This window comes from Argiope bruennichi, chromosome 4 (assembly GCF_947563725.1).
Source record: "Argiope bruennichi chromosome 4, qqArgBrue1.1, whole genome shotgun sequence".
NCBI classification, from domain to species: domain Eukaryota; kingdom Metazoa; phylum Arthropoda; class Arachnida; order Araneae; family Araneidae; genus Argiope; species Argiope bruennichi.
The window spans coordinates 85,382,212-85,409,509 of NC_079154.1; positions in this window are offsets into that span (position 1 = coordinate 85,382,212).

Consider the following 27,298-nt stretch of genomic DNA (forward strand, 5'->3'; position numbering starts at 1 on the left):
AAAGATAAGAATTAAATTTAGGTTTTTCAAATGAAAATGAATGAAAGTTTCAAATAAAAGTTAGTTTCGTGGATCATTATAATAATGTATTAGTTTTGCTCAATTTGTGAAATTTACTCTGATGTATCTGTACAGAGATAATTGTAATCGGAATACCAATGATTGCAACAGAGGTAATGTTTATTGATCATGTCCGTTTATGAATGGATTCAAGATAGAATAGATATAACAATTTGTGATAAAAGGCGCCAATCAAGATTAAAGAGACAAATATGAACTGGCAAATATTTATTAATTCAAAAATACCAAACTGCTTCACGCCAAGAATCCAGAAACAATCTAAAACAAATAATATTCCATGCAGGTAAAAAGGATAAACTCTAAGAGACTTGTAAAGGAACTCTTCAGATATTATTTTAGTAAGTTTGGTATTAGAACGAATGTCAATAAAGTTAGAAAAAGAGTTTATTGCACCTACAGGAACCAGAATCTTTAAATAAATGGCGAGTGATCTGCTGTATATAAAAGAGATGTTTGTCAGGAAGTTCATCAAATATATCCGGACTATAAAATGCATATCATTGTGCAGATGTCATTGTAATTGGAACGCCAGAGACTTCAGCAGGGTCTTTTTTTAATTAATTCATTTCTATTCCAAATGGTTTTCAAACGTGATGCAAATTGGAAAGAGTGAAACTCTTGAGGTAATCCTGAAAACACTATTTTTCTATAAAAATCACCAATAACGTTTCGATGATATGGACAAACATTATTTTGATTATCTGAAGGGAATATTTTTCGGCACATTAAATTATTTAGGGATGTACTCAGCAAGAATTTTCTCAGTTGATGCGAATGGGCATCACCTCTGCATTACATTTGTAAGCTTTTATTCTGAAATTTAAAAACTCCAGCGAGTGAATGATTAGCATTATGATTTAATTTGGATTAAATTATAATGGTAATCAAAATTGTTAAATGTTTGAGAGATACTTGAGCATGTTATATCTTAACTCTGCTGCATCCCCCTTATAGCACCTCCAGGAACTAATATTCCTGTTGCCGTGACGAGACTCACGCCTTCACAACGCCCTTAGTTCGCTGTTAGAGTTGAAGCGCTTCTCTTTTAGATGATTTTTCAGGGGACTAAACACATGAAAATCTCAGGGTGATATGCCTGGGCTGTAGGGCTGATGGTCGAACTACTCTCACCTGAACTTGGCCAGCTCCACATGTGTGACCTTGAAAAGTTTGGAGGTGCGTTATCAAGAAGCAGAACCACACCCTAACGGGTCTTTTGTTCTTGATGCACCCTCATAGTCTTCAGAGTGTCTCACAGTACGCATTGGAGTTAATGGCTCTTCTGTGCTCAAGGGATCCTGTCTTCACATGCACTGCCACGTCAAATGGACGGAGGTCTTTATAACAGCCTCTATCTCTCCTGCGATATACGCGAGACTCCAATCGCATTCCTAGATGTCTCGCTATGTTCTCCCATAGCGGCATAGGTAAATATGTTAATAGTTACGTTGTTGTGACGTTGCGTACCTTTTCCTTTCAACACCCCTTGTACTAAAACTATGGAAAACGAATTAATAGTTTATGAAAAGAAAAACGAGATAAAAGCTAAATTGTATATTTGTCCTCTACTTTTCAACATTGCCATATCATCTCTATGGCTTTTTTAATTATGGCCCCGAAATTATTATAAATTGTATAATATATAAACTGTTGGTATAATGTAACATTGCTTTACATTATATCTGCATACATCGTTTTGCATTAGATTTGCATATCCTGATATATATCAGTATATATTGCTTTACATCATACCTGTATACGTTGCTTTACATTATATATAGTACAGTATGACTCAACAGATAGTATGACCATTAGTATGACTTTACACAAGAAAAAAAATGGAATCTGAATAGTAAATTGCAGTGGTAATAATTTCATCTGAATTTGTAAACATTCAGAAATAGGCCATTTAAATGCAGCCCGTTTATAAAAAAGATTTACTGAAAACAGGGAGGAAAATATATTATTTTGATGGCAGCAGTATTCGATTATTATTACTTTTGACTAGTTATATTGTTTTGGATTAAACTGCCAATATCGTAAAATCACTGGATTCGCTTGTAATGGGTGTATGATGTGAAAACAATCAGCAGGCCTATGTAGAAGACAACAACGACTTTTATTTAACACGAAGACACTAATACAAAGACGGCAAATATGTATAGCCGAGACGAACACACACAGCACACTACAACAGACAGTAACCCATAAGTAGTAAGTCGGTGTTAACAACGACCACAGCACACAAATCGGCTAGACAGAATTCAGCAGGAGAGGGAATCTTCAGAGCTTCGCTCTGCGGTCTGTCCAAACGGCTGAAATTTTCCCCTGTTTGCTCGCTTTAGCTGTATCCTACTGCTGACTCACTATCACACGACTGGCTACTCCACACACAACGTAATGCTGCTTCCACAATAAACAACAGGAGTTAGCATACAGCTCAGTTAAACAATCTCTTGGACTCCACACAACGCTGGCACTCAGCCGTTGCTTCGCTATTCTCTCGAAGACACCATACTTGAATACAACTCCAACTGCAATTCCTTGCATCTTCAGAGTGTCGGCCTTTTATAGCTCCCGGGAGGCTGTCCGAGAATGGCCAATCTGGCTTATCTCAGTTTCTATTGGCTGGATCACTAAAATTCTCGAAGTTTTCAGTAATATCTATTTTGTCGCCAAATTCGCAGGCAAATCGCCAACTTTTCTCCAAGTTTGTGATCAAATTCTGAGATCACTAATGCGGCACACGATCAGCACCCAACAGATCTGATCGTAAAACGGTCTTTCCAGTAATTGAACTAACCATGTTGGGGAGCAACATTCCCGTTTTGGAAAAATATATTATTTATTCGTCTAGTTCACACGAATTAAAACTCTCAGCATAAGCATAAGCTTCATCAAAACATAACAAATTATAATAAAATCCTTTCGTAAATTATTTTCACATTTAATAATTCAGTTAAAAAGTAATTCGTTAGCCGCAATCCAATTTCTTTATTTCCCTTCAAAATGACAAAAGCAATAACCAAATTTTTCTTGCAAAGAGTTGCAATAAAAAAGTTTTGAAGCTGATATGATTTTTGAAGATTCTGCTGCACTACGTAATATTGAAAACCAAATAATAAAAGGCTTATATTGTAATACAAAAATATTGCTTAGCAAATAATATTATTGTTTTAATTAAAAATAATTTACTTTTTACTTAATTTATTGATTAATAGTAGTGTGCTTTAGGCAATATACAATATTCAAGTAGAATTATTTGCAAGAATTTTATCACAACATAGCTTTTCCAAAAAAATAACTTTTACTAAGCCCCAAATTCGGTGAAAATTGTGTCTCTCTTTGTTATAATAAAGCGGTTTCTTTCAATGTCAAAAACATTTTTATATCTTTCAATGACATCCTTGTTACCACCAACTTTGTTATCGCCAAAAGCTATGAAAATCTTTTTCGAAAAGTATCATTATTCTTGTATCCTCCACAACTTCAAACCTTAAAGGTTTAAGCATCGTCTCGAGAAAGAAGAAACAAGTAGCGACTCAAATGATAAGTGGCAGTAGTACATTTGTGTAAAATTAATTTCCGAGTTCCGAATTGGTGGAAAATCATTAGTTGCATCCTGCTTTCAACATTGAACCTTTTTGTTTCAGAAACTGCATTTTACTGCAATCATTTTTCACTAGTCTTTTATCTTTCCATTTTATTTCATTGCGTAGTGCTTAAATTATAAAGTTGAAACAGTCTGTTATTAGCTGAATGTATTCTTTCCAGAGATTATTTCACTAGATAGTGTATATTTTAGAGTTCAAATCATTGATCTAAACTTTTCGTTATGTTATATAATCATTTCTCTTAAATATTTTCAAATTATTATTTGTATTTCTTCTTCCCTTCAGTTTTCTTTTTTTTCAATAAAATCTAAATAAATCTTCGTAATTTCTGTATAATTTCGAAACTCATAAAAATATTCAAATATCATTAATTATAATATATTATTTTAGATATCTTGAATGCCTCGTTCTATTATTGAAGTAATAATTGATATAGTTCTAAAATTTTGGATAGCGAATCCTAAATTTTCACATAAATGTAAGAGCTCTAGTTTATTTTAAATAGGATGGCCATGTCGAAATTTTTATTTAGACATGCTAAGAATCTTTTGATTCGGAATGATCCTAAACATTTTTATAACCCATAAAACTTTTAGAAATTTATATTGGCATCAATAGACCTATTGCAAATATTCAACTTCAATATTAGATTTTTATTTAGAGATCTGGAGAAGATACACCAAACATGCGATCCGTGTGCCATCTACACTTAGTACTTACGCCCTTACTTACGTGAGAAAGAAATGAGTGAGAAGATAGGGTAGCATCTCGAGTATTATTTTTTTATGTGATCACTGATCGGGATTATGAGATTTATTTCTAAAAGTAGTAATTGATATATAAAGTAAGCAAATCGTTTATGAAAAGGACCATAAATAAGAATTTTACTGAAGAATACATTATGAGCTATGCTTTTAGTAGATTTCTTTTATTTGTTTACAAAATCCATATAAAATCGCATGTAAAAATTCCGATACATCTAAAAGTCTCTGTAAATAAACATTGCATTTCACTTAAATTCAAATATAAAGAAAATATAACTATTCAGTACGGTTTTCATTTGATTTAAGAATTCATTAAGAGCTAGTTATGGATTTCACTATTTTTACACTTTTTTTTTGCTCTGTTATTCAATTTCATTTATTTTATCAAATATATTACTTACTTTTGTACAGTATGCATGCTTTTGTGAAAAAAGACGAAAAAACACTGTATTAGTGTTCAAAATATTTTATCATTCTTCGTCAATTTGAATTAGTATTCTGATATTCTGATAATAATTAGGTATGGGCCAAAAGATAATCACTGTTACTGCTATTATACTATTATTATAAAACGTTTATATGACGGTTTAGTATTTATGAAAGTGTAATCCTGATTTCATATGAAATGGTGTATTTCTTCTGTAAGCAACCAACAGTCTGTCGATTCTTTTTAATTTTATGAGACGCAAAATAATTGCTCTTATATTGAAATATCTTATAATTTTTTGTACCAAAGATATATTATGTTATTATGTTAGAAAATCGTTGAGTAAATAAATGACATTTGTTATAATCACGAGAATTAAATTTTTTCTTCATAAAAGTGAAAGAGGAATAGTTTCACTAAATTCCAGCACTTATGAGAATTTACGCCTTTGAAATAATACAGATTCTTTAACGATGTGAATTGCCTCACTTAAATTCATAATGAAATAAAAATGTTAAGAAATGACATCATAAAAACATTATTATATTCATTTTGCTTTATTTTCTGAAAAATTATATAAATCACATAAAAATAAAACAACTGGAATTACTTTTTATATCATCTACAAAATTCATTCATTTTACAGATAAATATACCTTCCTGAATTTGTTTCAATGAATTTAAAACGCATAATATGGTTCAGTTTTTTTTTTTTTTTTTTTTTTTTTTTTTTTTTTTTTTTTTAATCTACAATGAGATGGATGACAAAAACTTTCAACCAGTTTGCAATTGTTTATAAATAGATAATCAGGCAGTACCATCAAGTCCTCATATTGCTTCACCTTGAGCATTTCTAGTAAGAGAAGTAAAATATCAGCTAAATTACGCGTTCTGTTTGCTCGTCAGCGCTAAAGCACCTTCCATTAAAACGTCAGATACACGACGGAAACTGTTTGCTCAGGAAAGTGGTGGTTAACGGTTTAGAATGATTGCCATTTTATGATGACATTTTAGCCCCTCTTATTCAGACTACTGATTTCCATTAAAATCTATATATACTATTTCAGAAAACTGCAGGAACAGAATAAGAATAATACATATTCCTGATGCAGTATTCCCATTCTATTCCTAAAGTGAAGCATAGTATGGAATCTTGTGAAGATATAAAGATGATTTATTATTTAAAAAAAATATTTTGGTTTTAACAAAATGCAAGTGTTTATCTTATTAAATTTTTAATATTCGAATTATAAATCCACATGCTATATATATATTAAGTATTTAATTTCTTATCATTTTGGGTGCATTTTAAAATTAAACTGACTGGTTTTTATTTCGTAAACTCGACAACATCTGAAATGAGAGAAGTTAACTCATATTTTGCGAAGTATTTTACTTTTCCAATGGATTTTCCCTTGAAAGCAATACAACATCTTCAATAACTTTAGGATTAGGATTCTCTAACTCTAATTTTTATTTGTGTTTACAAATAAATTATTCTTCAAAAAATATGTGCTAAAAGTTTTGAATTCTAAAAATTAAATTTTTGTCATTTTATCAACACCTTTTAAATTGAAATTGAAATAATACTTTGTATTCGCCTTAAAATCCAGCAGTTAGTTCATATTTTAGAAAATATTCCGGATTTTAAATGAATTCAGATTTTAATGCGATATAAGACATATTAATCAATTAACATAATATAAAAATCCTCTGTCTTTCGTTTTTTTTTTAAATTTGTGCTTTAAATTTGCAATCAAATTTTCCATCAACAAACTGAAGATAAAAAAAATCTAATCCAAAGAATGTTTTAAGAATTAAAATTTTAGCATTTATTTTGTAATTTTTAAATTTAAATTGTAAATTTATTCTTAGATTTAGTAAAATGAATAAACTCTAAAATAAGAAAATTATTTCAAATTTTGGAAGATGTTTTCTGAATTTTTATATCTAACGTAAAATTCAATTGAAATAATTTTGAAAAATTTATTCACTATTTTGACATTTAATTCTGCTTTAAGTTTGCAAGAAAATAATTCTTCAACAAATTTTTGATGAAATATTTACATTAAATGCTTTAAATATACTTTTCCTTCAATTTATATAATTCTTATTAGCTTCGAATGTTTAAATGTAGTCTCGCATTCAAAGGAGCGTATCTTATTCAAATACTGAAAAATGTAACAATAGGATCTGATAAAAATTTTAAATAGAGAATCGTCATTTGGTTAAAATATATTGCATTATAACGAAATATAAACTTTATTACATTGTTACTTCCATGCATTGTGCATAAAATAATAACGTTACTAAATTTGAGCAATTGTTGTTTAACACTTTCAACGCTACCGAAGACATATCTCGTCTTTCAGATACTTCCAATTACAGGTTTCTGTGGATTAAATTTTATGTCTTATGCCAGTTTAGATATAATGATAATTATCTATTAGAAAGTTCATATGTATTAGAAATATCATATGTATTAGAAAGTCGATATCCATTAACCCATCTAAATTGGCATAAGAGATAAATTTTAGTCCACAGAAACCTGTAATTGGAAATATCTGAAAGGCGAGATATCTCGTCGGCAGCGTTGAAAGTGTTAAAACCGTATTTAGAATATCTAGATTCTTTTTCTTTCTTTTTTCTGCGAATCTCTCAAATTTAGGAAATATATCAATTCAAATTGAATGTGGTCCTTGATAAAAAAATATGGTAAATCTAAAAAGCAGACGAAGTAATTCTAATTACTTATTACTGATTTACAAACATCCATGAAGATATAAAGAGGTATAAAGAGTAAATTTCAATCATTAAATATTGTTTGTTTAGTTAATAATTTTAATATGATTGTGATTAAATACTAGGTTTGGCCTTATAAAATGCTAGTTATGCTTTTGTTGAATTTTACATTTTATTAGCAGTTATCAATTAAGCTGATTACTGGAGTGAATTAACACAAAAATAATTGTTAAAGAGCAGAATATAAAAAAAGACATTTAGAAATTAGAAGGGAAGTATTGAATTGTTTGAGTTCGAATATTAATGTAAAAGCTAAACTTGAAAAACTAATATTTTATAGAAAATGAGTTTATAAATATTGCTATTGATTCGAAACTAATATCAAATTAAATATTTTATTAACTGCAGGAAACAGTCAAATCCCTCTCTCACTCTCCCTTTATGATTTTATCATTATTCGCATTGTTTATATAAGATTCGATATTTAAAATTGTTAAAATGTTTGCCAATGTCTGATTTGGTTTCCCAATGCCTAACAAATCTGAATAACAGTCTTCACTATGCCAATTGAGTACAAAGTTATGCAATAAAATTAATCAAATTTTAAAATACTTACTACTTATCTAAAAACAAACTGTACGATCTTATGAAATTAACAAATATATCCAAAGACAGTGATTTTGAAAAATTGCAACAAAATCTATAATTTAGGTATGTTAACTAAAAATCATGTAACAACAACGTGCAATTTAACTAGTGCGTTCATAACACAATTTCAGTACAAGTGAATTTCTGTATAAACGTGGTATTATAATCAAATAGTGCAAAATTATAAAGCGGTTTGGAAAACTCAATCTACCTTAAAATTTAAAGAAAATGAATGTTTGTATAAATTTGTACTGATTGCAGACATTCGCAATTAAAAATTTCTGTAATTTTTTGAATAGAATGCTCTTGTGAAGGTGAGAACTTTCATCAATTACTTCCTTTCGAGGACGTAACAATTTGTTTTAGAAATTTTTATTTTGTTATACAGAAAAACTGAACCAGTAAAAATAACGCTATTAGGAATCAGAAATTTATGAAAACTAAAAGGTTTGAGTATGAAGGATAGTTAATAATTTTATTAAGATAGAAAATATTTAAAATATCTATATTCTTTATTAAGTTTCTATTGTTTTCTTTTATATTATATTTGATTAATAAGTTGATTATTTTCATAGTTTAATAGCGATTTCCTCAAATGTGCATTACTATTTTTCAGAAAATTTGCTTTATTAATGATTGTCTCATTCAGATTTCTTATACAAAACAAAAAAATGTTTCCATATTATATGATTCAAAATGAATTGAGTGAAACATTAACAACTGAATGAATCAGCTGTATATATACTAAACGACGCCGTGAAAATAAAAAGATGGAAGCAGTATACTAGAATGAATTCTCCTTGATAAAGCAGATATATTCTAGGAAAAGGAGAAATAATTTTTCCATCATACTTTTTCCTTTTTTCGAACCTTCAGATTTATTCGAAAAAAAGGGCTTCAGAATAGGTGAAATAATTTCTTTTCTGGAGCCTAATTAGTACTACTTGTATTAACGTTAAATTTCCACATAATTTAGTTTGCGAGGTCTGTAGTTTTTCAGCCTTTTTTTCTAACGCCACTTCTCGGAGACATGTGTTAACTAGTTGTCATAAAGATATATAAGGCAAAATACAGTTCATTAACAGTGAAAGTTAAATAAAAATTAGGTTTTTGAGAAATTATAATAATTGTTACGGTGTAAAGAATTACAAAGAAAAACTAATAAAATGCCAATTATATACACGCACAAAAAGGTACTATAATTTTTATTTGCCAGCTGTATGTATTAAGAAGTTGATCAATGATAGTGCGAAGAGTGATATTTTAATTCAATGCACTACATTACATTACATTATTTCAGACGAAATTATTATTATTATTATTATTATTATTTGCACATGGACTTGTAAACACATAGGTGTAGTTAAATTATTATTTTTTTCTCATAAGTAATTTTTTCCTCAAAAATTGGTCCCTTAACATATATATATATATATATATATATATATATATATATATATATTTAATTTTTTTCTGCTATTTTCCTATAAAAATGTATTTGAAATAAAACTGGTTACGATTTTTTCATCCTAAGTAAAAGTTAGTAGAAATAATTTTTTTTATACTTACACGGTTGATGTGTCTAAGGAATTATGTTTTCTGTACAAAAAGTGAGTAAATGGTCAACAAATATAAAATCAATACCCAATCATCTTTTAAATTTACTGATATCTTCTTTATCCATATAATGCAATTTTCTTAAAAATTAAGTCTAGTTAAGTATAATATAATTCTATTTGGAATGTTAATTTGATTAAAGATCCCTAAATATTCATTTTTTAAAGATACATTTTATAATGCTATTTTACTCGAGTATAGGCGGATATTTTGTTCATGAAAGAATAAAAAAATCGCACTTTCTCAATTTTTCTTCCTAATTTTGAAATCCATCGTCTCCTTAAACGTCCATTACAATGAATTTAATTTTATGAAACGTTGTTTATTAATAAATTCTTGATTATTTTATGAAATTAATGTTTTTGCTCTTCAAGTAATCGAAAGGAATGAAAATACCGTATTTTATTTCCATTTATTTTAATAAGTGAAGAATACTGTTTTAAATTCATTTGTTCATATGTTTGAGTAGATATCAACTATTCTTTTCTCTTGAATTTTTTCTGGAATAATTGATTTTGTTTACCATGTAATCCAGACTAAAAAGTAGTATTCTCTTTAGATATTTCTTAAATAAAAAGAAGAATATTTTAATAAATTCATTTATTTTAACCTTTTAGTATGTATTAACTTTTCATTCTCATAATATGTTTTTTAAAATTATTGAACCTGGCATTTTCCCTCCATAATAAATAAAAGAAAACTAAAAGAGCTTTTTCATCTGGCTTTTTTTTCCTTTGTAAAACATGTAACAGTTAAAAAAAATCAATTTTCCAATGTAATCATTTTTTTTTCAGTTTATTAGGGGATATATCTATTTTAACACTCTTGTAGTCACATTCTTTTAATGGTAATATTTCAGATGTCTTGACCATGTAAGTATAAAAAAGGATATTTCTATTTCAATATTCTGAATGTCATACTATCATGAAAGAATCATGAAAATATTTAATTAATTATATAATGTTATAAGATTTTGTGCAATCTTGGAAATATCCTATGCAGTTACTTTTCTTTCTCCAATGTAATTTTTTTCTATCTTCCGTTATGAAAATGTAAACTTGTGTGTGGTATTTCATCATAAACCTTTCACCAATTCTGTTCCAATTAATTTAAGAACACTTTAATGCAACCAGTATCATAATTTCATATCAGTTTTCTATCGCAACATTTTTTTCCATTTAGAGTTAGTTTTTTACTTTCTATCCGATACTTTTTTTCACATGTTAACCAATCAAAGAAGCACGAAATTAGTTTTACTAATCAGACTTTGAGACAGGAACAAATTTTAAAACTTAAGATATACTTTCTATAGAACCCACACAATTTAATTAATTTTATATTTCTTAGCATAGAAAATACAAAAGTTTTGTATTTATACTACTACATTTATTGTGCATATCATTTTTATCTTAAAATGTTTTAAGTCTATTAGAAAATATTATTGCTTCTTCTTCTATTTGACTTTTGATTAAGAATAGTAAGTAATTATACAGCAGTAAATGCTGAAGTTTAGATATAAATATATTTATTCAATGGCTTTATTTCTTCAATAATTGATATTTAATGATAATTTACTTTTCCATTTCGTCTCATTCTGAAATCAAAATTTTTCAGTGGATTTGTACCTTATTTTCATATTTTTATCTATATATAAATCGATCTTCCTCTCATTTAAGAAAGAATGAGATTGAAAAGTATATTTTATTCCATTATAATTAGCATTAAGAAATTTACATATATGTAAAAGAATGCAAAAATTAAAAAAAAATCCTTAAAATTCCATGAATTTTTACTCCAAAATTAACAATAACCTGCAATCCAAATGATGTGAGTTGAGAGCCATTCTTTGTTTTGAAAATTACCGATACGATTTATATTCAAATTATTAACACTTTCAACGCTACCGACAAAATATCTCATTTTTCAGATACCTCCAATTACTGGTTTCTGTGAGCTAAAATTTGGCTCTTTTGCTAGTTTAAATATGTTGAACTTTCTAATACATATCTGAAGAATACCTTTACTTTTATCTAAACTGACATAAGAGACTAACTATAGCCCACAGAAACCTGTAATTGGAAGCATCTGAAAGACGATATCTCTCGTCGGTAGCGTTGAAAGTGTTAAATAATTAGAAAATTTTGTTCCGAAAGTCACTTTTTTTTTTTTTAATTAACATGGTGCAATGTTAAAATTTCCGTCACATTTAATTCAAGTGTGAATGAAATAACATTCTGTTGATTATGTTTACGTCATATTAAAATTTATAAATACAATTTTAACAATGTTATTTTTTTACCACACAACAGTCTAAATAAAAAAAAAAATTATTATTGAAGTGAAACTCAAATCGTTTTCATGGTTGTTACTAATATTTAATTTTAGTTTATTTTCCCATTTTCAATGATAAATGTATGAAGTTTCGACTTGGATTTTCTGTATTGAGATATTTTCAAAATATGGCATTCTTTTAATGACATTTATAAAATTTTCTTTTAATTACCATTAAGATTTAACTTTAAAATCAAGCAATCGAGAAAGAATTTTAAAGTGCGCCTATTATTAATGATGTTTTTCCTGTGATGTAATTAGATCGATAAGGATATAAACTGAAAATTAGACATTTTAAACAATAAATGGAGTGGTGTAAGACTTTTAAATATCATGTATTGCATATCTATCAAAACTGGATATTATTATTATTGTGTTGAGGAAGTAAGTAATAATAATTTATGAAACAATGTTTAATTGAAATTTTAGCAACTATAAATGCCTTCGAATCAGCTAAACACCAACGACATTTAGTATTGAATAAAGAAATGTCTTATTCATTATAGTGCTTTTAGCAATATGTTTTTCTCTTCTCTTTTTTCCCAAGTTTCACTTATTTAAAGAAAATGAAAACATTTTGTGCCGAAACTAGCAAGGAAAGCCAATACGTTAAATAGTTCAAATTCTTCTTTTCTTAAAAGCCTTCTTTTAATTTTGTTTTATTATTTATGTTTGTATTCATTATTTATTTTACAGACAAAAGAGAAGATTAAGATAATGTTAATATTTTCAAATGCATTATAATTAAAATACCTTTAGTTTTAAGGTAATAAATTTTCTTTACTTTTTCTATGGAATCATAGTTATATTTACTTTTAATCGCCTATATATATTTGATGTTTTTAGCATATGGTGGTTATATGTTCTCTTTGTTATAGAAGTTAAAAATGTAACAATTGGCTAACACATATTTAATAAATAAAGAATGCTTTTTAAAGAGGAGTAGATTAAATACCACTATATTACTTTTCTTGATTTGTCCTCTACATATAAAGATCGGATCATATACATCTAAATGTCAATAATGTATTTTATTTGAACTTTAGATGTCTTATAAGTCTTGATCTATTAATTCATACAACTTAAGAATTCTTTTTATTCATTTTTTCCAGTCTAAGTAAACGATATGCCATCCTACCTTAAATAGAATAATGAATGGATTTCCAATGTTAGTTATCGCCACTCATAAAACATATTATAAATTTTCTTAGAAATAATTTAAATAAAAATATTTGATGCATAAAACATTGTTTTAGAGCCAATATTCCATATACAGTATTGCATTTAGTGAAAAAGACATTCTATGCAACCATAGCTATCATTATAAAATTAATTCATTCTATTCTACATCAAACCAAAAGTTGTGAATGCTTATAAAGTCAAATAATCAAACACAGGATTTGAAATTAATACTATGTGCACATGGGAACATTTGAATTATTTTAGTGGAATCTCTGATATTAAAATCTCAGATGACAGACGCAATGCGAAATTTATATCATTAATGGAATGTTCTATTCTAAAACAATTGCTTTTATTTAAAAAAGTAAGAAATGGAGACTGCCTGACCCGAGAATTAATTTTTAAAAATATTAGCCAATTTTAATTAGATAATGTCTTTAGTAGAATTGAAATAGGATAAATTATCAACTGCGTTTAAAATTTACCGACTTTCTATTAATCAAAAAAGTAAATAATTTTATTTCAATTGTTAGTCTCTATTTTCTGTTACATAATATAAAAGTTCTGTTAGGAGTCTGTATAATGTATTTTACCTATAAGTAAATACAATTAAACCGGGCACAAAGTCTGGTTGACAAAAAAATTTGGACTTAGAAGAATTCCAAATATTTTTTTCTCCTATATCTGACAAAGATGGATTTTTTGTCCATGTTTTCTGAAAGTACTCCTGATAATATTTATTCAATTATGAAAATAGGTTTTCAAATCGGAACGCGAAAAAAATTTAAAACACAGATAGAAAAATTTCATTTTTACGAATTTCAATTCGCCTAGGGATCTGTCTACGGCTTCCAGTTTTATTAATATATTCAGCAGATTATACATCGAACAATTTACTTCCACTTTTTTTCCTTTCAAAAAAATTGGGTAGAAAGTGATTATATTTTTTAAGATTTCTTACGAAGCGAAGCCAAGGAAATATATTAAACAAACGAAGCACAAATGTTTTTAAAAATTTCTTAAATTGTTTTGTCTCAAAGAAAAACTTTTCTTCGTAGTTGTTGTTGTGCGTGATTCTTTTTTTAAAGTCCTGTTCGAGTTCATACTTTAACCTGAATTTAGAAAAAGTGGAGAATTGCATAAACTCATCTCAAGTTTACTTTAATTTTTTATAAAAGAAAATTGGTAAAGAAGTAAAGCAAATAATTTATTGTTCTTAATTCTTTTTGTGGATGTTGGTTAAAAATATATTTAAAAACAATGAATTTTTTTAAAAGATTCTGATTAATTATTTTTTTCTTTGGATCTCTTAATAATTATAGCTCTTGAAGCATGTTACATATTTTTTTTTTAGTTTTTGTTTGTGAAAGGAAATAAAAAATGTTATTTGTTGTGAATGCAAGTGTTTTTAATTTGGTTAATTAATCTAATTTAATTAAAGAAATTTAAATCATTAAAACAAATATCAATATCATTTTTCAAATCATTAAAATAATAATTTATTAATATCAAATCACTAAATTGATGCGAAAAGTTGGCATTTCATTTCTAAGTTGATATATATATATATATATATATATATATATATATATATATATATATATATATATATATATATATATATATATATATATATATATATATATATATATATATATATATATAACTGAACTGAATATAAAAATAAATTTCTTGGCATATGTCTCAACTTCAATCGCATATAAAAATTTAAATAGGTGTAATTGAATCCAAATATTTCCCTTCCTAAATTTTCCTTTTGTTGTTTTGAATGATCAATCAGATGCTGTCTCTTCTTATTGTGATGCAGGAAGAAGAGATTAATCTGAATTAAGTCGAAAAGATTCAGTGATTTTAATCAATCAGGGAGTAACAAAGATGGTGATTTGTTCCCATAGAAAAAATTCTGCCATTAAATTCTAATTATTTTTTACCGATGCTAATGTTTCATATTATTGCATTTACCTATCAACTTTTTTAAACCGTGTTGTTCTGGTATAACGATATTGCAGTGCGTCTTGTGCTATTGGAACATTCTTGTTGTGCTCATATAGTATTGTACCTGAGACCTTTCTAATTTACTCGCCCCAGGACAGAATGAACATCAAGAATGCACTTGGATTTCAGCGAGCGAACCGCATTTGAGATTTAAAGAAATGGTTTACATACCAAAAAATAAGTAACCCTGAGTTCTCATTTTTTATACTGTCATAAAATATTGAACAATATATCAAACAGTTAAATTCCTATTACTTCCATGAGAATTATTTACAATTTTCCCTGCATTTTAACATTAAGTCAACAATAATTAAAACGTAGAAATATGATGGTAAATGTTAACATTTTGGAAATTTAATGAATCAATTTTCTAAAAACTTTTATTTAACATTTATTTTTTTTAAAAATTGATTATAGTTTCATATCCATAGAAGTTATTTATATTCTTGCACCAACAACTTGTATTTAATTTGCATTTATTTAATCATACCTAAATCTGCACCTTAATCATACCTGCACCTAAAATCATACAGTTCCTTTGAAATTTTCTATGAGTTAATTTCAAAAATATGTATCCACTTAAATTCTTATACAATTCACTTTCACAATTCACATTCATTCTTACATAATTTATACATATTTTCTAAAATCACCATGTTTGAAGTTTAAGTTGTTTCTTTCCTGACTAAATTGTGTATTTAAAAAGACATGTAAAGCTATACATGTGATCACATTTATGTCATGATCCATTATTAAAATATTTGCAAACACTTCTGAATAAATTCTGAAAGCTGATGCCAAAATATAGACTATATAATAGCCAAAAACTAAAAATTATTACATTTCATTGCACATAAAGGAATTTTTGGAAAAAGAAGTTAAATGTGAATTTAAAGTAAATTCATTGAAATATAAGTTTATTTTTCTTTAGAGACTGAATTTCTAACGTCGTGAGAGCATGGGTGACCTGGTTGTAAGGTCCTGGTCCTCGGAACCGGAGGGTTTCAAGTTCGTGACCTGATTCCACCGAAGAGCCGTCGTGTAAGCGGGTCTAGTACACGCTAAAACCGCCCTCCCACTTCGTGGTGTGAAGAGGTGTGTGCCAACTCAGGTGTAGTCTTCATCATCTGACCGAGGTTCAAAATTACGAGGTCAGTCCCAAAATAGCCCTAATGTTGCTTTAAAATGAGACGTTAATATAACTAAGCTAAACAAAACTTCTAATTTAATGGAGATAAAGTGCGACTGATGTTGAAGGAGATTAGGACTAGCTACTATAGTTAAATTGACTTAAAGAAAGCAATTGCATCTCATTAAATACTCAAAATGAAGCAATTAGAGAGATTTCATATCATAACTTATGCCTTTCAATTTATGCAGGTTGTCTCAAAACCTTGGCCGCGGCTTTTGTTCGTTAAATATTGATCATAGACATATACTGTAAATTACAAAGTTGCGTAAAATAAGATTCAAAATATTATAAAATCGATTAAAATTTTCGGGGGATTAAACTTAAAAAAAATACAAAATTTAAATTTTTATACGGACACCGTACCAAAAAATTTCCCAGTGAGTAAAATGGGCCCCATCCTCTAATAAGATCATGTACAAAATTTCAGAATTTTATCACAAAAAGTCTCAAAAATATGAAACTACATAAATGCTGACTTAAACCACTTTTCGATCCATGGATATGAATTCACAAAGAGGAAAAATCATGTTTGATATTCGTGTTTTAGGGGTCGTACACAAATTAACAAAGAAAGTAATGATTGAATAAATAAATAAATAATAATTTTGCTTTTTATTGGTTCAAAAGTATTAAGTATTTGTCGAATTTTCACTGAAATGAAATAGTCCCCTGAAAATTTTAATCGATTTCATAACATTTTACACCTTTTTTTCTCAACTATATAATTTACAGTATATGCATATGATCAATATTTAAGGAATAAAAGTCTTGGTAAGGTTTTCGAGACACCCTGTATAATAGTTCATTTATTTATTAGCAATTACAAAGAAATATCAATAAATGTTAAAGCTGCCTTAAATTGAAATGCATCAGTTAATGTTTAACAGGAAATTATACACAAAAATTTTACCAATATTTCAGCTTTTATCTTAAATTAATTTAATGTATAGTTTGTGCAGCTCCTAGGAGAAGTTCAGTTTATTTTTATACTCGTAAACATTGATATGGTCCCTATATTTTAAAGACTTAATTGGTTCCAAATGACAGTATTTTCTGACATACAAGGAATGAAATTATACGACATGGCATATTTTTCAGCCGGTTTTATAAAACAGTCAACAACAACAAAAAAAGTGAGCTCGAAACAAACCTCTAATTTTCTCATCTGAGGGATTTTTTACTTCAAGTTTATGTTGAGTGATTTATCCAATTAGTTAATTATTGTGATATTCTGACATGCGAATGCTCTTCAAAGGCAGAAAAGTCCTTCCTGAAAAATTCTCCTAAAACCTTTTAAGTATTGAAGTAATTAATTATTATGTTTACATGCCTACATGTTTTAAATAAAATAATTTACGACAGCTAAGGTAAACGTTTGTTACGTATTTCATCACTTCTACGCATAATAACTACAAGTGCAGCCACATGGTGAATCAAGAATTTTTATAACATGCCGAAAAAAATGATGACCGAAAAAATTGCATGAATTAACCCGCCCCCCCCCCTCAAATAATATTTCAAAGACGTTTAGTTTAGTTATATAAACGCCCCGTTTCAAAGCAACACTAGGGCTATTTAGGGAAATATCTCACAATTTTGAACAGCGATCAGATGACGAGAACGATATCTGAGCTGGCACCTCCTTCTCTAAACTTCCATGCCACACTACCGGGAGGACACATTTGAAAGAAGAGATATAGGGAAGTAAAGATATTTTTCACAATCAACCGAATGAATAAATAAGCAAAAACATTGTAAGTAGACATAGATTAGACGTACATTCGAATGAATATATGGCTAAATATTCCTTAGACAGAATTTAATTTTTTCGGGGAAGGCAATTTTTTTAAAGATTTTTTTTTCTATTTATACACATGTCCACGGATATTGAGTTTGCTATAGTAAATTAAAACAAAATGATCGCGTGTTGACTCTTTATAGACCCATCAGGTTCAATTGCGTTACTAAATGTGACAAGCCGGCACCAGTTAATTGCGCGGCAACCTGATAATACCAAATATGGAATAACTTAACAAGAAATAAGGAAAAACATATCTCTCAAAATGTTCGGACATTTTGAGAATAATATACAAATAATTTGTATTAAATTATTTATTTGGAATTATTCCGTCTATAGCAATTATGAAAAATTAAAGCAAAAGCAAATTATTTAACTTCCTTAAATCATAATTATGAAAAATTCAAGCAAAAGCAAAATATTTAACTTCTTAAAATCACAAATATTGTTAAAAGTAGAAACCTTACACCTAAATCACAGTCCATATCTTAGCGAATTTGCAATAATATTTACTTTTTTTAAATTTACGTCTTAAATCTTAAAAAGCTAATAATGCTCAAATTTTAATTAAAATTAAACCTCGGATAAAAGAATTTGAGATATCAATCCCAAAAATGATTCATTATTTTTGTTCTAATGACATGTAAATTGATAATACTCTTGTAAGTGTATACGCATTTTATCTCATTAATACTTAATTGCCAAGATGGATGAGTGTCACAAAAAATATCTCATTAATTACCTTCCGAAATCGGGAGAAATTCTTTATTTTTAGAAAAACACAAGCAAACGTTTTAAAAAAACATGTTCTTTAATTAGAAAATCAACATATCTAAACAAAGAATATTTACATTCAAACATCCTTTCAATTTAATTTTTATTCCTTTTTGAAAGGTAGTCAATTTTATTTGTAATTGCAGGTAAATTAGTCTTTCGACTTTCGATGTTTCCGAAAATTAAAACTTATTGACTTATACAAAAACGTAAGGAAATTAATTTAAATCAAATGTTTGAAAATTTAATCCCTAGTAAAATGTAAGTTTAATTTAAAATGCAGATTCAGTTTAGTGGGGAATGTTTTCTGACACAAACTTATTGGTTTTTATTAACATATAAATTTTTCTCATTTCATTTCATACCACCTACTTGGAATAAAATCCACTGCCATTTTAATTGCGTATTTGTAATGTTCAATGTTTACAATGTTTTTCTTTCATTAATAGTTTTCACATTATGTTATGTTAGGTAAATAAATTTTATTTTGAAGCATTTTATCAGAGATAATCTGTTCAATATTGCCAATTTAAGTTCTACAATTTTTTTGTTTTTAATTCCCAATGGAACTATGATTTGCTTATAAATTTTATAACTGAATAATGATATGGCCCATAGAAGCATAGCTCTAAAGTTATTTAAGTCCGATTTATTTGTTATTTTGATAATTTGCAAAGTAAATAAATGTTTTTCCATTTGATTTCAATAAAAAAATCATTCTTTTGTAATTTTAATCAATTTAATCAATAATTTTTATCATATAAATGTCTTAAATTTATTTTATGATTCGAATATTTCTTTAAATTGCAAAACATATAATGAAATGCTGAATTTTTTCTCTATTAGATTTTTTTCAAATATTTATTTCTTAAAATCAATTTTATCAATTATTTTTAAATGGAAAAAATATTATTAGAGAAATCATAAAATGTTCTAATATCATCTGATTTATGATATAATGATGCAACTACAATTAAACTGAATCATTAATTATCAAACTGAGCGAATCTAATAAAAATTTAATGCAAAAGAATAAATAAGTATTTTATCGAAAGTTTGTTATTTTTTTTTTAATATATGCTTAGTTTCTATTGTTGAAATGAAGCAACAAAAAGTAGCGAAACTTTCCACGCAATAAAGATATGATATTTTTTTAAAAAAAAATTTTCTACCTTTACAAATGTTTGACAGTTTTGTGAAATAAAGAACCATGCCTTTCATTTTAATTGTTGCTACCCTCGTAAAAAGGCAATTTAGCTTATAGAAATATATTCAAATAACTGTTTCTCCATTTTTGTTACATTTTTAAGAGTTAGATTTAATTACTGATTCTTCTTTTATATTATTTTAAAAAACAAACTATAAAAAATAATAAACTTGTGAGGGAAAAATATTTATTTCTTCGGTTACTATGCAAAAGCCAGAACCCCACTTTTTAACAAATGAATAGAAATACATTAAATTTTTATAATGAATTTTATTTGATAACACCCAAATTAAAATCTATAAAAGAAGATGCTTACGGCTTCTGTAACTGGAGGGTTTCATAAATTAAAATTAAAAAGAAATGTAACGATATTCAATATTTGGACTAATGTTCTGTATTATTTCTAAAAGTAAGGTTTTAATCAAACTCTTAATAGTATTCTCTGAAGATAGTAAAGTAGGAAATATCAAAGAATTAAATTTATTTTACGGATCGCTTAGCTAGAGAAATCTAGCAAAATAATTAAAAATGCATGATGTTTACGAATTTTGCTTTTTTGCTTTAATGCCCTAAAGAAAGGAAAAAATTCTACTTTTTAAATTCTTGATTTCTACCTGAAAAATAAATGAATAATAAAATATCTTGATACAAAATTAATGCCCAGTTTAGTTTAAAGTCATCTTTTCATAAATAATATCTCTAAACCAGGCTGAAAATCTCGGTCTCGGCTAGGTTTCTTTTAAGTGCTACAAATTACAAAATTCCATCTTTCATATTTAATTGTATATCTGAAATATAAATAGTTTGATTATTTTTAATTTGACTAATCCAATTGAATAGAACATAACTTGCTTTATAAAAAACTATTTTGAAAATATTTTATAATTATAATACTTGAAGAATTTTATTCAAGTGATTTACGTTCTAGTTTATTATGGTTAGTGATATTTGGGAAAATGAATTCAGTTTTTCATTCAAAAGGCTGAAAATTATATTTAATTTTAAGGCTGTATGAAATCAATAAAACTTATTAAACTTAAGTTGCTCTAAATGCCCAATTATCATATAGTGTGGCTGTAATTTGCATTATAATGAGAATTCAGGAACAATAGCTTTTGCAGAAATGTAAAAATAAGAATATATTCCATATATATCTTTATGAATCATAGTTCTAAATTAAAAGTCACTGAAAGAAGATATATGTATATTCAGTTTTTATCGTATTAGAAGGTATAATTTAAATGGAGTAAAAATTATATCAGAATTATATCAGCGACAAAATGAATATTGCTGGAAACTTTGAGAATTTTATCGAGCCATTCAATAGGAACTGCTTGGTCCGAAAACCTTCTCGGCCACCGCGTCTCCGGAACTATAAAAGGCCACCAGTCTCAAGCTGGAATGAATTGGAATTGGAACCGGAATCGGAGTTGTATTCGTAAACAAGTAACGAGTCGTCGAGAGGATAGCGAAGCAACGGCGGATAATCCGGAGAAGTGCCAGTGTTGTGTGGAGCTCAAGCTAGTGCTGAACTGAGGTGTGTGCCGAGTCCTTGTGTTTATTGTGGGAGTAGCATCGAGTCATCTGAGGAATAGCTAGTCGTGTAGTAGTTTGTCGGCAGCTGGATACGTTTGGAGAGACCTAGGTGATCGATGAGTGAATCTACGAAGATTCCCACTCCTTCTGAATTCTATCTGGACGGTTTGTATGCTGTAGCTGTTATTACCACCGTTTACGACTTGTAAACTACTGTTTGCTGTAGTATGCTGCTGTATGCTGTCCTGTATTCGTTGCGGCTGTTATATTTGCTTCTGTGTATTCGTCGTCTCTGTGTTAACGTCTTTGTTTTAAATAAGCATGTCGCTGTTTTCTACTAACGGACTGATTATTTCTGCATCAACCAACAGATTGTAAAAGAACCCCTACGGACGAGGAAGTGAATCCGTAACAATATATATATATATATATATATATATATGTGTGTGTGTGTGTGTGTGTGTGTGTGTGTGTGTGTGTGTGTGTGTGTGTGTGTGTGTGTGTGTGTGTGTGTGTGTGTGTGTGTGTGTGTGTGTGTGTGTGTGTGTGTGTGTGTGTGTACGGGTGATTATTAAAATAATGGCACCACCTATGAATAAAACTTATATTTTTGAAAGCATAAAAATATAATAATAGCCGGAAAAAAATTATAAATAGCAATGTATATATTCTGGAAATATGTGTCAACTTTATTGAAGTTCTATAATTCTTGGATTTTTTTCAAAAGCGTACAATGTCGACGGTAAACCGTCGGATTTTCAAAGAGACCAAATTATATGAACCCGATTAGCTAGAGCAAGTGTGACAGAAACCTTCCATCTTTTATGTGTTTCTAGAGTTACAGTGTCTAAAATCGTGACAGTATAGTCACAGGGCGGCAATACAAGCTCGGCAAAACAAAATAGTGGGCAGAAAGAGAAGCTGAGTGAAAGAGAACGCGTGTATTGAAGCGAATTGTAATGTCTGAAAACCGAAAAACTGCAGCAAAAGTGACCGCAAAGCTCAATACCCATCTGGATTCTCCTGTGTCAATTAGAAGGCACCTTCATAAGCAGAACATTATGGCAGAGCAGCAATTCCCAAGCTATTTGTCACAGATTCTAATAATAAACGTCGTCTTCAGTGGTGTCAGAGTCACAAAACCTAATCGATTGATAAACGGAAGAAGGCAATATGGTCTGAGGAATCCTGTTTCACACTTTTTTTCTACAGCAGGACGTGTACGTTTAGAGGACACTTAGGCAAGCGTATAATCGCGATCTTCTCCTTCCAAGTGTCAAGCATGGAGGTAGATCTGTCATGATATGGACAGACATGTCGTGGTTTACTGCTGGACCAATCATAAACCTGAAAAGAAGGATCACTGGAGAGAAATATAGAGAAATTTTAGCTGACCAGGTCCATTCTATGATGCAAACTTTATTTCCTAAAAGAGAAATTTTCCAGAATGATAATGCACCTATCCATGCAGCGAGACTTGTCCAATCATGGTTTGATGGGCACGAGGATGAAGTTAAGCATCTGCCTTGACCTGTACAGTCACCTGACTTCAATATAATTGAACCATTATGCTCTATTTTAGAGCGTTCAATATGTTATAGATATCCTCCACCAGCATCTCTCCCAGACCATTCACTATATATCCAGGTAGAATGGTACAATATTCCTCTAAACACTATTCAACACTTATATGAATCGATTCCTAGGCGAATCCAAGCTGTATTACATGCCGAAGGCGGTACTACACCATGCTAATAAAGGATTCTTTAGAAATCTAAGATATTTCCATTATTTGATAACCTCCTGTATATATATATATAAACATATATGTGTGTATAAAATTATCAGTGAGATAAAAACAAAACAAATTTAACCTAACAGAAAGATGAAATAAGAGATAAAACTAATAAGAATAAAAAATCGTATTCCTTAGGTTTTATTTTTATAAAATATTTGCTAATTTTAAAAAAAAAATACACCACACTATGAAAATATCTAATGGCTATAAATCTTTAAATATTATATATAAAATATATAACCTTTATTTCAGAGAATTCACTAAGAAATTAATAATCAGGTTTTCAATTAATAAAACTAGATGCATTGATAAAAATCTATAATATACTCTATTCTATTCACATTCGAATGCTGGAGGCTTCTAGAACGGTGCATATACAATACATTGAATGCTGAAAAAGGAGTTAAAACGATACTAAAGGATGGCGATCTTTCTGAAACATTAACCACAGTTTCCATTGTGTAGTTCTCATTTTATTGGAATGTACTTTAAAAATGCCTAGCAAACAAGATATACATTCTTCTTCTTGTTTGAGTTATTTTTCTTGAAAATGGTCTTGATATAAAGATTTGATGATGTATTTAAAATGTATATATATATTTAATAACAAACTGTGAAATGAAAATTGTATTATTCTGAATATCCGGGGGTTTAAATCGATTTTCAAATGAGTTTTCTGTGTGTTTTTTGAAATGAATCGGAATGAAGTGTGAAAGGTTCTCCTAATTTTCTTAAATGGAAGCTTTTAGCAGTGGATTCCATTGATTTATTAAATGATTCTCATTTTGCATGAAAAGGCACATATTTATTATAACACTTCAATATTTTTTTTATTTGATTGTGTTTACCTTAGAGATAATGTATGATTCCTATGAATGTTGTCATCGGTAATTACTTCAGAAATCGTTTTTTTATGATTAGAAAATAAAACGAATGATTTCCAAAAGTATAATATTATCAAACTGAATTGACTTCAAACTATCCCATGCTTTTGTATTCATAAATAAAAAGCATGAGAGAACTACTTTACCATATCACGAATCAAAGTCTTTAGTCTTTTTATAACAATGCACCATTAGAAGCATTTTCACAGGTTTCCCTGATCTGCAATTTCTATTACTATTATTGCGTGGGTTTCTTTGCATTTTAAAGAGACTGAAGTTTTGATAATATACTCGGGATGGTTCGCAAACCAACTGGAATACTGAGATCTGAAGAAACGTTCAAATTTGAACATTCAGTTATGAATGCTGATGATAGAAATACAAGTGTTAAGTTTAATGACTTTTTAATTACTTTTAAAAAATGTTGTTGGAAGTTTATTTACTAAAAATAAGCAACTTTTTTCATGGCAATATTATATCTCTCCACCGACTAAAAAATGAACTATTTTACTGTTATTTTCATTGCTGATATAAAATGGTTTACTGAACTAATGGATTGGTGCTTAACAAATGGATACTTTCCCCATTTTGTAAAGTAAATAAACTGTTTTCTTATTACCCAAGAATGGTAATCACCTTACCTTTCTTGGACCTAAGTACCTAAGTAATAGCAGATCTCATAGACCTATTTCCCTTATACCTGTTTGGGTGAAGATTCTGGGCGAGTTATTAAATAGCAAATTTATTCACATCTTTGAAATTAATAATATATTAGATAAAAATCAACATAGATTTAGGGAAAAAAAATAGGAACGGAGGCACCTATCGAAACAAAAATAAACTTTGTACACAAGACTTAAAATGCTAAAATAATAAAGTGCATGATCTCCCTGGATATTAAGATTGCATTTGATGGTAAGATTTGAAAAATTATAATTATTATAAAGTATTTAGTTGTTATTATATTTGTTAGACATTAAGTTATTAGTTATTATTTTAAATTAATATAAAATTACTTTAAATCATCATAAAGTATAAATTAAACAATACATTATACAAAGTGATGGAATTAAAAAAAATCATACAGCAACGTTGCTAAATAATGAGCTTTAAGCTATAGTCATGGAGATCTACAAAGATCTAATTGTGAGACAGCGCTTTGGTTAATTACAGTGAACGAAATTTCAATGAATTAGTGAAACCTCCAGAATATAAAATACAAGCATTTGCAGATAACATAATTCTATTGATGAAAGTAATTGCATATTATTTCGTTTTCAAAAAAGCATATGAATTTGGCAGGAAATTGAAAAATGTTTCAATAATTTCAATCCAAAATTTGGGCTGAATAAACCTTATATTTTGTTTAAATTTCTTAAAGATATTTCTCATTTCCTATGAATTAAATTATATGATACAAGAATAGGTTCTCAAAGGAAATTAAATACTTGGGAATTGTTTTTGATACGGATTTGTCTTTTATGTTTTGTTTCGAAGATCCGAAAACAAAAATTGAGAAAATATTGATAAAAAAATAAAGTGACTTATGAGAGTTACTTGAGAATTTACATCAAGGACACTGGAAAAGATATATTAAACTCTATTTGAGAATTTTTTTATATATGGGTAAGAAGTTTGGTTTACGAAACAAGAGAAAAAGAGAAATGAACTCCAACGACTTTCAGATCCAACGACTTTGTTTGCTAGCGGTTTCTAAAGTTTATCGAATAATTTCAATGGAGTCCACACAAGTTCTCAATACCTGGCACTCAATCAACTTGGTCATAAAGAAATTTAATTCAATGGCAGAAGAAATTAAAGTTTCTAAGTTAAAAAGAATTTCAAATGATATTATAACTTTCGATTAAGAAAAATATATTGTTCTCTGGAAAGTTCATGTAATTCCATGGAAATATTTTGATACCACTATGGAAAAAGAACATCGTATTAATACTGATGGCTGATAGAGAGAAGATAGGGTAGGAGGAGCATAAACTTTGTATTTCAATGGTATTGATCATAATATGTCTAGACTGGCGGATGGGCAATTGTCTTTGTGTCTGAAAAACTGATACATTATGTAAAACAGTGAAATTTGCTATTCTAAAAAGACGTTTTTTCATTACTGATTCTATATCGACGTTAATACCGTATAATGAACTCGGAAAAGTTAAGGAAATTCTTCTGAATATGAAAGATAAAATTAAAGATTCTGATTCAGATATTAACTTGTTTTGGATAAAAGCATACCATTGTTATTATGGAAATGAAAGAACCGATTAACTGGTCAAATTTACACTAAGGAAAGAAGTAATAGAATAATGCTATAATAAATCTAAAATAATACTGTGAATATAAATATATAAAAAGATTGTCGATGCATGGCAAATTCGTTAGACAAATTCGAATAAAGAAATTCTTTCATCAAATTAAATTAAATCGCATAGAAGAACCTTACTTATTGCATGAAATTTATTTCGGTCGTTGTATATTCAGGATATACCAACATATATCCTTTGAAAAGGAACTATTTTGTCACTGCAGAAATTCAGAAGGATCTATAGAACCATATCATTAAAGATTGCTCTATGTAGAATAATGTAAGGAGAGACAGGCCTTTTGGCTGACAATATCAAAATTTGAAGAACATTATTCTTCATCCTATTGTAAAAAGAATCATATATTGT